Source organism: Leptinotarsa decemlineata, unplaced genomic scaffold (assembly GCF_025532065.1).
Source record: "Leptinotarsa decemlineata unplaced genomic scaffold, Ldec_3_MD MMD2_tig00026294_RagTag_RagTag, whole genome shotgun sequence".
NCBI lineage: Eukaryota > Metazoa > Arthropoda > Insecta > Coleoptera > Chrysomelidae > Leptinotarsa > Leptinotarsa decemlineata.
In genome coordinates this window covers 6,770,971-6,787,448 of record NW_027412674.1, presented here as the reverse complement: position 1 = coordinate 6,787,448, position 16,478 = coordinate 6,770,971, and the positions used below count along the sequence as shown (strand labels likewise).

Genomic DNA, 16,478 nt, shown 5'->3' with positions numbered 1-16,478 from the left:
TCAATTTGCTGGTTTCTCCTTGCTGTGTGCTTCTCTTGTGCTCGACAATGAGGACTTTCAATGGCCTCTTAGTTTCACTGATATAGGATTTGCCGCACTACAGGGTATCCGGATAATGCAATTTTTGGAATCCAATCCACGCTTGGTGGTCTAGTTTTCATGAGGCTGCTATAAATGTTGTTGCCGGAAGCAGGTTCTGATGTTGTACTTGGACCCAATTCTTCTTATCCTTCACGACAATCCTCTGGTTGTGACGACTTCTCTTTCTTGTGAGGCTCCCGCTGTTTTCTAGCCAAATTCTGTTTCACTTTGGAGTAACCATTCCGTTGAAGATCTTTTTTGACGATGTTTATTTCCATCTTGGGACATTCCTTCGTATCAAAGAGACCGAATGCACGGTCTAATAGAGTCTTGATGATTTCTTTTTTGGTAGATTGATGATGGCTGGATTCGTGATTCAGGTACTGTCTCGTGTGAGTGGTCGTCCCGTGTTAGTGTCGGTCCTCTTCACCAATTAGTCTAAGATCATCATAACATCAAGTGGTCCCTAAGGTCATTGACAGGTAGGAACACTTATTTAAGAGGAAGTTTAGAGAAGTTGCATATATGTTGTCCAACAACGCATTCAACTAAGCTAAGGTAGAGATACGCAACATATTAAAAACTCATAATCAAGTGGAAAACGGTCAACTCCCGCCAAACGGTCATCTCCCGCTAACACCAATAAAGCAGAGAGAGGGAAGAGGGGAAAGGTGAAAGCACTCGAATGACCTGTAACCATCTCTTGGATAAATAGTCCAGTCATCACCCGAAGACGATTGTAGATAGTGACAATCGATTTTTTTTCAGGGTTTTTTTGCACTATATAATTGTTATTTTCATTCAATTTCATTCAAGCTAAAGAGCATTGCAAGCCCGCTTTCCTGCATCCGCATCGCGAACCACAACCACTCTTGCAGTTGCAGAAAAAAGAGTGGTCCGAAAACGGTTCACCGTATGAAAAATTTTTTCAAACAAAATTTGTAGAGAATTTTGTATTCTACAATATTGATAATAATTACAAATAGCAAAAAATCCATAGGAAATGAGATATTTCCAAAAAAAAGCGCAAAAAACCGATTTTTGTGACCTTTGACCTTGAAATTTAATAGTTGCTTACATCCTACCATATGTAGGTTTTGAGACAACTTTTAGGGTGTCAATATACAAGTATTTACAGACTTACAGCTGGGTATCTCGAATTCCGGGGTGAACTTACTATAATGACTGGACTAGCAGTTCGAACTCATTTAAGAAGAACGTTTACTCAATTCATTTCAGTGCCACAAGGCGAAGGCTTGCTAGAGCCAATTTGCAATACAGGAGGCCATTAAGCGTACCCAGGCTACTTCCCAGATACATAGTCGCTCGTCTATAGTGGGCACGGGAACACAGAAACTTTTAGCTCAGTGGTGAAATGTCCTTTTTTTGGACGAAACCAGAATTGGTTCAGTTAGTGATAGTCGGCGACACAACGTTTGGAGAGGGCCAGGGCGAAAGAAAGACTATCCATACCAAAGAGAATGAGTAATGTTTTGGTGAGGCATAATGCATGGTCGTCGTACGCAGCTCATTTCCTTCCCTGATACTATGACAGAGGATAGATATGTTCGAAACTTTTATTGAACCCATTATTTATCCTTTCCGAAATGAAATTGGAGTCAATTTCATTTTCATAGATGACAATGCTAGGCCCCATCACACATGAAGAGTACAAAATGCACTAGAGATTGAGAATATTCATAGATTACCGTGGCCAGCAAATTCACTAGAAATCAATCCCTCCCGGAACTTACACTCGCGGCCCAAGAAGAATGGAACAACATCCCAATGAATACCATTAACGCCTTTATTGTTTCCATTCACAAGAGAGTTAACACCTTACTAGAGAACAAGGGAGGACACACCGAATATTAATGCATTTTTGATTTAGCTCTAAAATGGTTTTCTTCTACATGTCAGATTCTGGTAATCATTTTATTATGCACAATTTTTCGTTTTTATTTTCTTTCTTGTTCAATTGAAATTAAATTCAGCCCGCCAGCGTTGGTTACATTATCAAATTTAATGTACTTTGTAATACACTTCATGACTTATGATAATAAAAAAAAGAGAAATGAAACTTTCTATGTTTTTCATCACTTTTATTTTTAACTAACGTTAGTGCAGTTTCGTCCTATACGGACATTTTCAAACTTATACAATAAACTAACAATGTTTAATTACATTAGCCGTTATATATCACCCCTCTAGGTACTAATAGAGGTACTTGGCTTGATTGAGTACCTGTATTTACAGTTTACAATGCGAATGTGCCAATTTAAAAACCGGTGAGTAAACTAAATCGATTTGATCATTTAACAGGTTGCACCCGTAATGTTTATGCTTGTGAATTTCCAAGGATTCTGTATAATTGAGTTTGTAACCCTTCCTTGCAGAGTGCAAAATTCAGGTACTCAATCAAGCCAAGTACCTACAGGGGTGGTATATAAAGGCTGATGTAATGAACCATTGTTAGTATATATCATAGCAAAAATTCAATTAGGAATACCGCGACAAATAAGAGCCAAATAAAATTTAAATCGAGAATTAGATAGGGAAATAAAAGCACCTAAAGGCTGGTTTCCAACCAAAAGAGGTTAGATATCAATCTTGCTGAAGTGCCAGCAGCTGGATTGAGGACCGTTTCCTTAAGAAACGGGGGTGAAAGGAAAGGGTCGCCAGGTCCAAACCTGCGGAAGCATTTCCGTAAGGAGGGAGCTTGCGACCTGGGCACACAACCCGGGGGGACCATTGTTAGTTCATTGTATAAGTTTGAAAATTTCCGTATAGTACGAAACTGCAGTAACGTTAGTAACGAATAAAAGTGGTAAAAACATAGAAAGTTTCATTTATCTTTTCTTTATCATGATTTCCTATAATGTAGTAACGGCTACATACATTAATTTACTTATAATAATAGTGTCTCAGATAGACAAACATAAGGGGGTCCAGGAATTTTGGCGATGTGTTTAGCTAAGGGGGACTTTGAATAATTAATAATAATAATTAATAATTTTTTATTATTTCCTTGTTAAAAAGTACATTGTTATACGTACAGTGACAAGGAAAACGTCTAAGGGTAGGACACGTTACAGAGTATAATGTTTGTAGTAATCAATAATCTAAAAATATGATACATATAGGTATATACATATAATTATTTGTTTGGCTTAGATTATGTAAAAAAAATAACTATAAATAAATGAAAGTCAATTTTATCACATAGTTGAAGGGGACACAAAAGAAATTGATGAATAAATGAATATTTCTTGAGAAAAACTAAAATTCAACGTATTTTTTAAACAGAGTGGGTATAAGGCGTAGCTCAGGGCATGCTTACTTAGGGCGCACCGGAAAAATCCCGGCAAGCCGCAACCGATTATAGCAACTTTTTTCGTCGGACTCTAGACCCAACAGGATAGATATTGGTCTCTGGTTTTCAAAGTAACCGAAGATGAGCATTGGGAAATACGTCCGACGTGACGGCCGATTGAAAACCAAACCCATGCATATTTATATTCATCAATACTGGTTTACAAATGACGTTACTGAATTTTAATCTAAACAGAGTGGTGTATCAAATTTCCCACGTTCTGCGTACGACGAAGCGCGACCGTTCAGTTTGATAGTAACTGTCAATGAGCAGAGGTCGAATGTCCGAGTTTCAATCTCATTTAGTCTATCACAACATAGCTTGAATTTGTTATTTGGTAATCCCCAGAAATTTCATTCATTTCGAAACGGATAAGTGTATCTAATTCAGGATTGTGATAACTGTTAACTCAGTCAGGTGAGTGAGTCTTTCGAATGCATTACGAGACAAACCTTCTATTTGAATAACTAATTCACACTCAGAGAAATGGGTTATAGTAATTAAGATAAGGACATAAACATTTTTAAACACTTGCCTCAAATTGTTCGTCTTGGTTCTCTTTGAATCACAATTAAAATTGTAGGACTAACTGACTTACCAGTAGGATGTTTAATCGAAATTTTTCTAGCTTGTCTTCCAGAAATATTTGTAGTTTCGCATTTTTGTGTCCTCTCTCGGTATCATTTGAAACAAAAAACTCCTGACTTACTCCTTGTTACTTTCTGATTCATTCCATTTTTTACTGCAAAAGCTCGGAAAATATGAACTGATTGTCTTTTTGGTAAGTTGATTAATCCATCGTTAATTTTCCATCCCTTGTCTATTGTTCAATGTAGATGTTTAAAGTACAACAATTTTGCATTTTCATTCACCAGAAACAAAATGAAAATCGATTTTTTCCAATATTTCACGAACTGTTTAACATTTTGTAAAGAAAATGAATCCATGGCTTGCTTAACGTAGAAGCATCATCATCAGTGACAACATCTTTAAATACGGTCCTGTCGTTAGACCACCAAATAAATTTGACAGGTAGGTACCCTAACACAATGAAAATTCGTACTTTTCAGTTTTGGAAATTTTTGTATTGCCATAATATTTCTTTCAATGCTTATTTTTCCTAATTAATTATAACTGTTGAGAACTGTCAGACGTTTATGAACATATCAAAGATGTATTCAAATGATGAAAGGACTGATATATGCTATTTAGTTATGCAAAATCAAATAGAAATCCTCTCTTGGCAAGGAATATATATGTTGAGTTATACCCGAAATTGTCGTATTCCGAACATCCAAATGTTTAGAAGATTAGAAAGAAATTTGTGGGACTATTGTGCATTTGACAGAAAGAAACAAGAATATGTGTGGTCTACGAAATGGGGATTTCTGTAAAATCCACCAGAACTATTTTGAAAAAGAACAAATATAAATGCTACAGGATACGCAAAGTTCATCACCTCAATTAAAGGGATTACGGAAGGAGAGTACTATTGCGAAGTGGTTAAGACGTAGAAATTAGGGAAGTTGGAAATATTTATAAAAAAGTAATTTGAACAGACAAATCCAAATTCACCAACAATGGTTAGTTTAACAAAAATATCCCTTATAGGTGGAATTATACAAATGAACATTTACATAGGGAAACCAATTTCCAAGAAAGGTTCGGAATATTTTTTTTATTTTCTTTTATGATGATCATTTGAATAGTGAAATGTATTTGCATTTGATATTCAATAAATTCGATGGCTACTTAGATGAATTGCCACTGAATATCCACTATGAAATATAATATTTTCAACAGGACTGCGCTCCTCCGCATAATGCAGCAATAGTAAGGGATCATTTAGATGCAATATTCCCAAGACAGTGAATTGGAAACAATGGATCAATTAACTGGCCAGCTCGATTCCCAGATCTTACTCCTTTATATTTTTATGTCTGGGGATACATAAAGGATAAAGTTTTTTCAACACCAAGTACAGATATCGACCATCTCAAACAAAAAATTGGATATGCATGTATTGAGGTGCATGTATTATTATTACACCTATTATGCTAGAAAATTGCCACAACTTATGTGCATTCAACAAAGAGGTCATCAATTAGAACATTTAATGTAGATTGCCATGTAACTTTCATTTTTCGTAATGGTTTCATTTTTCCCAAAAGTTCATGATAAAATAAATTGCTTTTCTGATTGATTGTTGTCACTGGTGGTGGTTATTTCAAATAAAACGCCATAAAAAATATCAAATGTGATATACCCTTGGATTCTGAATTTATGCTTTATCAATATCTGTAATGAAAAAGGCAGGTCCGTATTTGAAAAAAAGTTGATAGTGGCCATGTTGACGCAACGTTTTATCGAATATTTATTATTACATCGTCATAGTGCACTTCTAATACAATAACATTTGCTGTTTCCATTTTTTATATTCTCCGAAATAACAATTCAATTCGAAAAAAACGAAAAACAGCATTTTTGGTTTTTCCCGTATAACTCGGGAAAAGCGAGAGTCCCCGTAAATTTTCTTCGACCATTTTTATTGTTCCCGATGACAGTTAACTTTTTTCCATTTAATCGTCTTCGTATCTATTACGGTTTAGAATATAGCAAAACTACCACCCAATGCCAAAATAGAATTAGGGATTATTTAATTTTCGGGTTCGACTGGCCTATTATAAAATTTCTGAAATAATTCAGATGTGTGAAGTCCATCCAGCAGTCTCCTTCATAGTCTCAGTAGTTACTCACGATCTGGTGCTTTACCTAGTGACATGCCGGACTCTGTGACCGGAAAAAATATCAGTATCTATTCCACTAAGCTGTAAAACTGTTTTAATCCACTTACCGATGTTTGAGACCTAGCGGAATGGTAAGGTATTTTGTGCGTCAATATGAGTGTATCTTCTGTACAATAAGGCCGAGATTTTTCAAAGTAATGAATTATCAAAAAAGCCACACACAATTCTGGTTTTTACCTAAAATAAGAAAATATCAATTGACTGTTCGGGAATCGTGAAGCGTCCGAAATTGTCACCATTAAATATAAATGAAAAAACAATTGTTATGAATGTATATAATTCTTTAAGAATACAGTATTCCCCCGAAATAAAAAGTAAGGATGAAGTAGTGCAAAAATGCGCGAGTATGACGGGTCGACAGTTTTTAGAATTCTCAAGGAACTGAAGGAAAACAACAACTTATGCGAGCCGAAAGTATCCACTGGTAAAAAGTGTTTGGTTATCGATGAAGAAGTGATGAATTCTATTAGGAGAACAGTACACTCTTTTTACATAAAAAACGAAATACCTACATTAAATAAAGTTCTGTCAGTTATTCGTGAAGACAGTTTCTTCCTGATATAAGAAGAATTCGATTATCACATGAGCTGAATTTCACTTTTGGAAAGCAAGATAGAAAGAGCATGTTAAAAGAAAAATCAGAGATTGTAGAATGGAGAAGAAACTATTTAAGAGAAATAAAGAAATCCGGAGCACTAGGTGAATCTGTTTTTTACTTGGATGAAACATGGGTCAATGAGGGTCATACCGTCTCGAAGGTTTGGCGAGATCAGAACAACAAAAGTGGAAGACAAGCCTTTATGGAAGGTTGTTTCACTGATTTGAAAATTCCAGTTGGAAAAGGTCATCATCTTATCATCACTCACAAGGATTCGTGAAAGATGGATTGATGGTGTTTGAATCGAAGGAAAATGGGGATTATCATCAAGAAATGGATGCCACAGTACTCGAAGAATGGTTCCGGATCCATTACTATTACGGATCCACAGGGATCCGTAATAGTAATGGATCACGCAAGTTACCACAGTAGACGAGTCGAGAAGCTGCCGAAGTCGTGTTGGAAGAAAGTTGATATTACTGAGTGGTTACAAATGAAAGCTATTCCTTTTTAATCGACCATGTTAAAAGCGGAGCTTCTCAACTTGGCTAAACGCCATAAGTCAAAATTCGTCAGGTGTGTCACCGACGAGATGGCGAAGACTAAAGGAATGTCGGTTCTTCGGTTGCCGCCTTATCACTGTGAATTGAATCCAATAGAGTTGGTTTGGACCCAAGTTAAAGGATTCATCGCAAGGAATAATAAGACCTTCAAGCTGTGTGAAATAAAGAAATACCTATACAGTGCTCTGGAAACAGTCGACCAAAAAGCTTGGAAAAAATCTATCCACAAAACAATCACAATGGAAGCAGAGATGTGGGATCTGGATGATCGCATAGACTCATTATTACAAAAAAATATTCCAGTTGTTATCAATCCTAATGAAACTGATTTATCTAGTGAAGAATCACTCAACGAATCCCTGTAGACTTTTTTCAGATTAAAATTATCGCAATGTCTTATTCGAAGTAAGTATTCCCATTAAATCTATAAAATTGTTTCTTAATCAACTATAAAATTCAATAAGAAATATGAATCTTCATTTCCAAACCAACAAGAATATATAAAGTGTATCTCTCAGTGCAGCCACACTTTTCTACTTCCTGAAAATGTCAAAGTCGAAGCTGAAACGTCGAACAACGCTAAATTTTGAACGCGGTTCAACTCGAAATCAGATGTTCAAATTTCTAACCGCGGAAATCTATTCTATTTGTATACTTATGTGGTAATGTTTCGAATACTTTATCCATCTTCATCATCATACCGACGATCAATTTGATATTATCAGTGTCAATGATAATAATAATATCAAATTTATTTACATCAAAAGACGAATCATAATTACAAATTATAATGTTTTGATTTAAATAGGTTGGATGAAGAAAATTGATAGACTCTTTAAACGTCACCAGATGATACATATTTCTTTTAATATGCAAATTTTTTTAAATTCAAGTTAATGACAAATTTGATTATTTTTCCAAAAAGGTAATTTATCAAATGCAGTGTAACTTTTTGCCCTTTCTACATTTTTATTTATTTGTAAATTTAAAATTCTGATTATTTTATAGATCTGTATAGAAGGTAACAATTCTAAATAATAAAAAACTATTTCAAATATAAATTGTCCTTCCCAAAATAAAATATTCAAACAAAATGAGTTTTCACCATATTTTAAGTATCTTCTCATCATACATAATATATCAATGGAAAATTTATATTAATACCCCCAGTCCGACGCCTATTAATATTATCTTAAACGTAATATCAGAAAAAACATCGAACGGTTCTTTTGGCGGTATTTTCGCATTCTTTGTCGGTGTTTTCGCGTTTTTTGTCGCATATCCCTATTTTAGTGGCTCGCTAGCGGCGTCCTCAAGGGATATAGAGGGTAGACATATCTCAATGATTTTGTGGGTGAATTTCAGTGCTATTTGCTTGAGACGACTATGTTGCTTTCTTTGATGTAGCGACATGTTTGCATTTTTGAAATTCATTTACTCTCAGACAATACTGAACGAACTATATATCATCATTAAGATACGCAACCTCCTGCTGCAGGTGAAGATATGCATCCGCAGCCGATGTCCTGGAATCCCAATGGAATAACGAAACAAGTGTGCTGTCATCAGCAAAGCTATAAATTGATCCTTCGTCTTTTCCAGTAAGTCTTTGATATACAATAAAAAAGGGTTGGAGCCAATATGACACCCTGGGGAACACCAGCGTTGATGGTAAACGTATTTGAGAGATATCCATCGACGGCCACTTGCAGGGAACGTTTTTTCAGGAAGCTGGAGAGCTATACACAAAAATGATCCGACGAACCATAGCATCGAAATTTGGCCAGCAAATTGCTCTTTACTCTCCCTGTTTTTCAATTACGTTATTCCAAATATGGGTGACCATATGATAGAAGGTCGCCTGTTGATCTTTATTTCAAGTTTGCTGCGGTTGCGAGCATTAAAACATCTAGTTCGGTTTTCGGCACTGGGAGTTTTGCGGCACTTTTGGAGGCGACAGCTTGCTCGCAATCTTTGTTGAACGAAGATTTGCCGTTAGAAGTTCGTTTCATTGAAACAGGAATATATGCATCCATGGATGATAGAATAACTTCAGAAGCACAAGTTGATGCATCATTAGGGCTGGAACAAACATCTAGCCAGGCTAAATTTCGAAAATGGTGTTGAAGATCCCCCCACTTAACAGATCTGTAATGCCAAACTTTGCGTTTAGATTGTTCCCCAACATTTATCGATAATTCACTCAATATTGAAATGAGTTTGTGGTCAGAAGATCCCAATGGAGACCTTACGGTGACTGTGTAAATTTTTTGATTTGTTGTTAGGTATAGATCCAGAAGATTAGCATATTCTCCATCACGGTCAGGAATCCTGGTTGGCTCATTTATATTCTGAGTAAGTCCTCTGCGAATTGCGAAAGCATCAACTTGGCGACTTTGTTCGTCGTTGATATTTGAAAGTTTGAGCCCTTTGATGTTGTAGACATTGAAATCACAGAATATGGAAATTTCGGCAATGAGATGATTGATTTGCAGAAAGTCAATGGTGTTTGCAAGTGAAGTGCAAGTATAGTGCCTTATATATTATGTATTGCTTGGTGGTCGACAAAAGCAGCATTTTCATTTAGTGATCTTCTGTGATATTATTTTAAACCATATGCCATCAAAGTTTTGGAGTTTCAGTATTTTTTCTCGTTGACAGGAGAGATTTCTTCGGATAAAACGAAATATTGCAAAGTTACGTCCGAATGGGGAGTGAAAATCATAGCCGGGATATAGAAAATTGACGGTTCAATGTGTTTTCTTTCACAAAATTACCAATATTTCTCAAAATGAGGAGTGTACTGTTTGAGAGTGGCCTGAGTTATCGACGAAATCATTGTCTTTAGTGCAGATAGCGAGATGCCTCGGTTTATAAATGCCTGCCGGCAGTGATGTAACTATACCGTTCGAGGCCCGTGGCAAATTCATCAGATGAGCCCCCTCCCCCCAATATAAAGGAGCTGAACCAACAATAATACTATTTTTTCATTTTATAATACTTATTATAACACTTTAACTTGTGAGAGTACAATAATAACTCACTATGTTAAATAGGTACATACAAACTTTATAATTATACTTAGGTACTTAATTTTCTAATAATTCACTTCAAATTAAAAGTACCTAATTTAAAGTGCAGTCACCATCTAATTGATATGGTCCATTAGAGTAGTCAAAATAATTTTAAAAACAAATAAGCAATTTGATATAGGCAGTCCGAATCATCATATTGTTGTGAGCACACAAGGTGTTCAAAATATAAAATGTTAATTAATAAAACTCCTTCCTTCGGACTCTTTGTTCAGCAGCAAAAGTGGGAATGACATCAACAAAGTTCAAATTTCGGGCCATAGAATTTTCGATGGATAGAATAGCCAAGTTGCTCAACCTGTCTTGTCCCATAGAATGTCTCAAATAAGTTTTTATCAATTTCGGTTTCGAAAATGCAGCAGCAAGTTCTCTTATAGAAGATGAAGTTTCTATTTCGTGTCTAAAAGAGGATCAAAAACTGAGAATTTCCTTGGAAAACGAGATGGTATATCTTCTTTATATAGATGGACAAATGCTAAAACCATTTACAATGAATCAGTATCGTTCAAATTTTGCAAAGTGGCAGGTTGCAAGACACTGAAATCAGAAACAATTTCATCCTTCCAAGGAAACACGATTTCAGTTGATTAATGATAATGTCTAATACACGATAGAATACGTTCACTTCAAACAAGCTTTCAGGTTCTAAGAGACGTTCATCTTCACAAATTCATCTAACGAGTTTTAGGAAATTCAATGTTTCCAATCATCGTAGCCTTTCATCCAAATATGTTGTATATTTTTAGATGCCTTATTTGTGAATAACCAACATGGTTCACAAAATGCTTTTTGAGGCAATAGGGAATAGTACGGCCACGTACGTTATAACTTCACGCCAGATTTAGTAATATTGTAATAATATCTATCCAAGAAAGGTATTTTGTTTCTATCCCTTAAAAAGAAGCCTTTTGGTTCACAGGGTTCGATTTCGATCACAAACCGTTTCACTTGATCATTGAGTTCTTTGAAGTTACCTTTATCAGTAAAGTACGGTAACGATTCCAATTTTACTATATCCAAAAATGATTCTTTTGAAGATTTGCTCGTACCGGGTTGTGGTTGCTCTGAATCGAAATATTCACTGTTATCGGGCTCTGCGATATTGCCACTTATGACGACATCATTTTCTGCCCTTCCCATGCGCTGTTCATTTGATTCTTCTTCTATACTATCTTGATTCTTAAAGTACTGATGTATTTTAGGTATCTTTTTATTTTGTTCTTCAGACTCCTTCTTTCGCTTTCATTTTTCGCTTCCACTCTGATACTTTCTAGAACAACACCGTGAACAGTTTGTAATAATACTATAGTTTTAATTAAATGTAAAATCTGATTGCTAAGAAATGCCAAAGAAGCGGCCGAAAAAATATAAGTAACGAAAGTCCACCTTTTTGTTCAATGCCTAATTCAAGCGTACAATTTTATAATTATTGAAAGAACGATGAACAGAGGTGAATAGTTTTGGTGGTTACATTTTGTCAAATTAGTGATTTGTGCTTTTCAAATAGGTACGACCGATACCTACCGACGATGTAAATGATTATTTTCATAGGTAGATTAAAATTTAAAATGATTGTTATCTTATAAATTATTTCAAATATCAGAATAAAATTCTAACCGAGTAGACATTGTCAACCTATTTTCACAATTGACTAATTAAATATATCCTCATTTGGAACAAACACCCAATCCTTACAACTATAAACTGCTAACTACTTGAGTGCTTGCGTGACATGTATAATAACTAATAAATGTTTGGAGTTCTCCTCTGACCGGGGGCCCCTTCCGGCTGGGGGCCCGTGGCATTTTGCCGACTTGCCACCCTGTAGTTACGCCACTGCCTGCCGGACAATTTTCGTACTACCACATGGTCTAACATTCACACCAAATGGTAAGGAATTTACCCACCTTAAATTTAAGGACATGGAATGATCATTTTGTTTTTTGCACACACATTGTCCCCCGTGGCTGGCGCCTCTGTTGGAATATTAAAGAATACTTTCTCATTGTAGTACATCTACAATATAAATCGAACCTACATACAAAATTTCAGCCTCCGAAAATATAGCGGTACGAAGAAACCGTGATGAGAAGGTAACTTAATTGTATGAAGGCTCCTTTTCCCCCGCGGCCGGATCCCCAGTTGGGATATTCAAATATTCTTTCTTATTGCACATCTACAACATGAAACGAACCTACATACAAAATTTCAGCCTCCGAAAATATATAGGTACGAAGAAACAGTGATGAAGAGGTAGTTTTCAAATGTAAACGTGTAGCAAGCAATACAGAGAAACAGTGATGAAAAGGTAACTTCATTTCATGACCCTTTTTTTTCCCCGCGATTGGCTTCCCAGTTAGAATATTTTAAAATCCTTCCTTCTTGCGCAACATAAAACGAACCTACATAAAAAATTCAGTCTCCGAAAATATAGCGATAGGAGGAAACAGTGACGAAAAGGTAATTTTCGTATGTAAACGCTCCCCTTTTGTCAACAGTGAGGACGTTCCAGTTAGAATATTCAAAAATCCTTATTGCACATCTACAACATGAAACGAAAACGAACCCACAAACAAAAATTTCAGCTTCCGAAAATATATCGATACGAAGAAACAGTGATGAGAAGGTAACTCAATTGTATGAAGGCTCCTTTTCCCCTGCGGCTGGCACCCCTGTCGAAATACTAGAAATTCATTTCTTATTCTTTTTCCGTTAACCAGCTGTCGCACCTTAACGAACAACAACCCTCAGAAGCCGAAACTTGTGCAAGCTAAGGATTAACGAGGTATTACCCTTTAACGTGTGATTCTTAACACGGGTTGGACGATATCAAGTGAAAATCGATCATTCAGACTAGGTCTTGAACCACCGACCAACACGGCAGTCAACTCGAGTGAGTGAACAAAGCACCCACGTCGAACTGCCTGACTACCGACCAGGCACATCTACAACATAAAACGAACCTACATACAAAATTCCATTCTCCAAAAATATAGCTGTACGGAGAAAGAGTGATGAAAAGGTAATTTTCATATATAAACGCGCCTCTTTTACTCATACGGGGAGCATCCAGTTGGAACATTTGAAAATCCATTCTTAGTGCGCGCACCTAAGATCTAGGAAGCACCTGAGTACCAAATTTCAGCTTCCTACGACTTAGAGAGCCCGTACACGAACCACATTTGGCGGTCGGATCGACCACACAATTGCAGTCGCGTTCCAGCGGACTTAAGCCGCCCATAAGAAATACTATCTATAACTACACGTACACGGACGTTCACAAAAGTCAAAACGGGCGTATGCAGTCAACTTGCTGCTGATCTCCGCCGAGATGTCATCGCGGTATCCGCCGTACACTAACTACAAACTTGCAGTCGTTCCCAACCGCATACACCGTCGTGTAATTTTTCTCATATTAGTCTCCCAGCGTTCAATTTCTGATTTCAAAATTCTAATTAATCCATCAAAAGAACTAATGGACATTCTGAAGTAATTAAAAAAAATTTTTCGTCTTGCCGGAGTAACACCACAAAATAGATTAATAGATAGATATTCATTTATTTCTACAGGGTATATGTAAATCTTGTAAAAAAGTTAGAAGAAATATTTTGTCCGAGAAATACGTCAGTGAACAAAATAACAAAATATTAATAAGACACAAAATTTGAATACAACACGTCACATACACATATAAGTATAGAGTCGATAAGATAAAATTTAACATACACTGTTAAAATATTCATCTATAGTATAGGGCTCTATATTGCATAAACATTCGTTCACTGACTTCAGAAAACCGCTGGCCAACCCAATGTCTCTTATATCCTGTGGCAGAGAATTAAAAAATTTAATCGCACTATATACAGTACTTGTATCGGATATAAAAAATCATTCCTAAATCTTATTCCATACTCATGTGTTTTATGGTGCTTTTCAAATAGCTTGGTTGATTTACTAAAAATTTTAATGACTCAAAAATGTATATCGCTGGTACTGTTAATAATTTGTTCGTTTTAAAGATTCCTCTATAGTCCGTTTATAATTTGTTGATAACTCACTGCAAGTTTGACCCTCATTAGAGAACTGAAATACAGAGAGGACAGCTAATATGATATAATAACAAAAACCAAACTAAAACTGGCAGTTTAAGATGTTTTCGACTAACCCACCTTGTATCTGAAGAAATACAATACAGCTATAAAACTTTTAATCCGATTATGTAGGTATTTTGAGTGGAAATGAGTGACAAAACTATTCAAATTCAAAATAAACAGGATCATCTTCGGAATCCGAGTCGTCTTGCAGGTTAATAATTAGCGGTTGTGTCTCTACAGTCGCATCAATTATATTGTCAAGATCCCACATTTTTTGTTCTTCTTCTATTGCATGTCTTACTGCATCTCGCCAATTTTGTTCTGTAATATGTTGTAAAGACTCATATAACAATTCACGTACAGCTTGTATTTTATATGACGTATTTTTTCTAGCCACATAGTTTTTCATTTGTGCCCAAATGAGTTCAATTGGATTTAATTCGCAGTGGTAGGGTGGAAGTCTAAGGACTGTGATGTTTCGTCTTTCCGCCATTTTGTCAACTACGTATTTCTTGAACTTAGATTTGTGTTGCCGGGCAATTTTTAAAAGTTCTGTTTTAACCATTCCATCTTCGTAATGCAGGGACTTATTCCGCAGCCAGTCAATGATATCCTGTTTCTTCCACGCAGTCGTTGGAAACAACTAGTCGTGAATGTGCATTATCTAATACTATAATTGAGTTTGGTGGTATATGTTCAATCATCTTCTCAAAATACTCTTCGAAAACATCAGCTGTCATCTCCTCGTGATAGTCTTTTGTGCTTTTGGATTCAAATACCAACAAACCATGCTTAGCAAATCCTTTTTCACTGCCAATGTGAGAAACTATTAATCTACTGCCTTTACCAGAGGGTGGGGAAATACCAGTAGACCAACCTTCCATAAAGGCTTACCTGGAGCTTGATATATTTTCATCTGTCCAAATTTTTGTGAGAGTATGACCTGCGTTTACCCACGTTTCGTCCTGATAGTAAATTGGCTTTCCTTCAGCCCGAAATTTTCGTATAGATCTTAGATACTTTCTTCTCCAACATATTATCTCTTCCCGGTCAATCAAAAGTGATTTTCGGTCTGATTTCTCCCACCGGAAATTTAATTCTTTTAAAACTTGCCACAATTTGGTTCGTCCGACATGAGGCAAATCCGGGTCGTCTCTAACTTCTTGTAAAATTTTGTTTAAGTTGGGTATTTCTTTTTTGTAAAAAAATTTGTGAATTTTCCTTCGAATACCATTTTTGGCAAATTCATCAATTTCAATAGGTTTTCTCCCCCTCTTTAAGTATTCGTTTGTATTTGGGTTAGCTATATCTTTTTTTTTCTTTCTGATAAGAACCTATATATTGTTGACTCCCCTACGCCCGTCATGTTGGCACAACTCTTGATTATGTTCTGAACAGTGTTTGTGGGATTCTGAGAAACCAGAGCATCGTGAACGTTCAAAACAATAGTCTTCTCTCTTGGTGAATAGACAGACTTACTGACTGTACGCAACAGTACCGGTGTAAAACTTGATGATGTTGATGATGATGATGACGAAGCCATCGCAAGCAATCAAACAAAACAAGCAGGAACGAAAGGTACGTATATATTTGTAGGAATATGAAAAAAAAATACTCACGCACTGCACAAAATTCGCAAAATAAATATTAGAGACGTTAATTACTGCCGTAGACGCCGAAACACCAACGAGCCGTAAATTAAATGCGATTAAAAAATGTACTGAACCAAAAATTATTTTCGTTCGTAACAACTTCACCCTTTCAAGGCAAGTTTCGAATATAAACTGAAGCTTTATATTTAATGAATAAACACCTCAGGAACCTCCGCCTATGATTTTACGAGTTTTACGACCGTTTTATGACTTGGGCC

General features: G+C 36.0%; 1 protein-coding gene across 1 annotated transcript in view; it reads left to right on the top strand.

Moving 5' to 3' along the window:
* Positions 1–3,696: 3,696 nt before the first annotated feature.
* The window catches only part of LOC111510698 (cystinosin), a 69,320-nt gene continuing 56,538 nt past the window's right edge, over positions 3,697–16,478 (top strand). The window contains exon 1 of the mRNA XM_074180248.1: positions 3,697–3,871. The gene's annotated coding sequence lies outside the window, so the exon portion shown is untranslated. The remainder of the gene's footprint in view (positions 3,872–16,478) is intronic.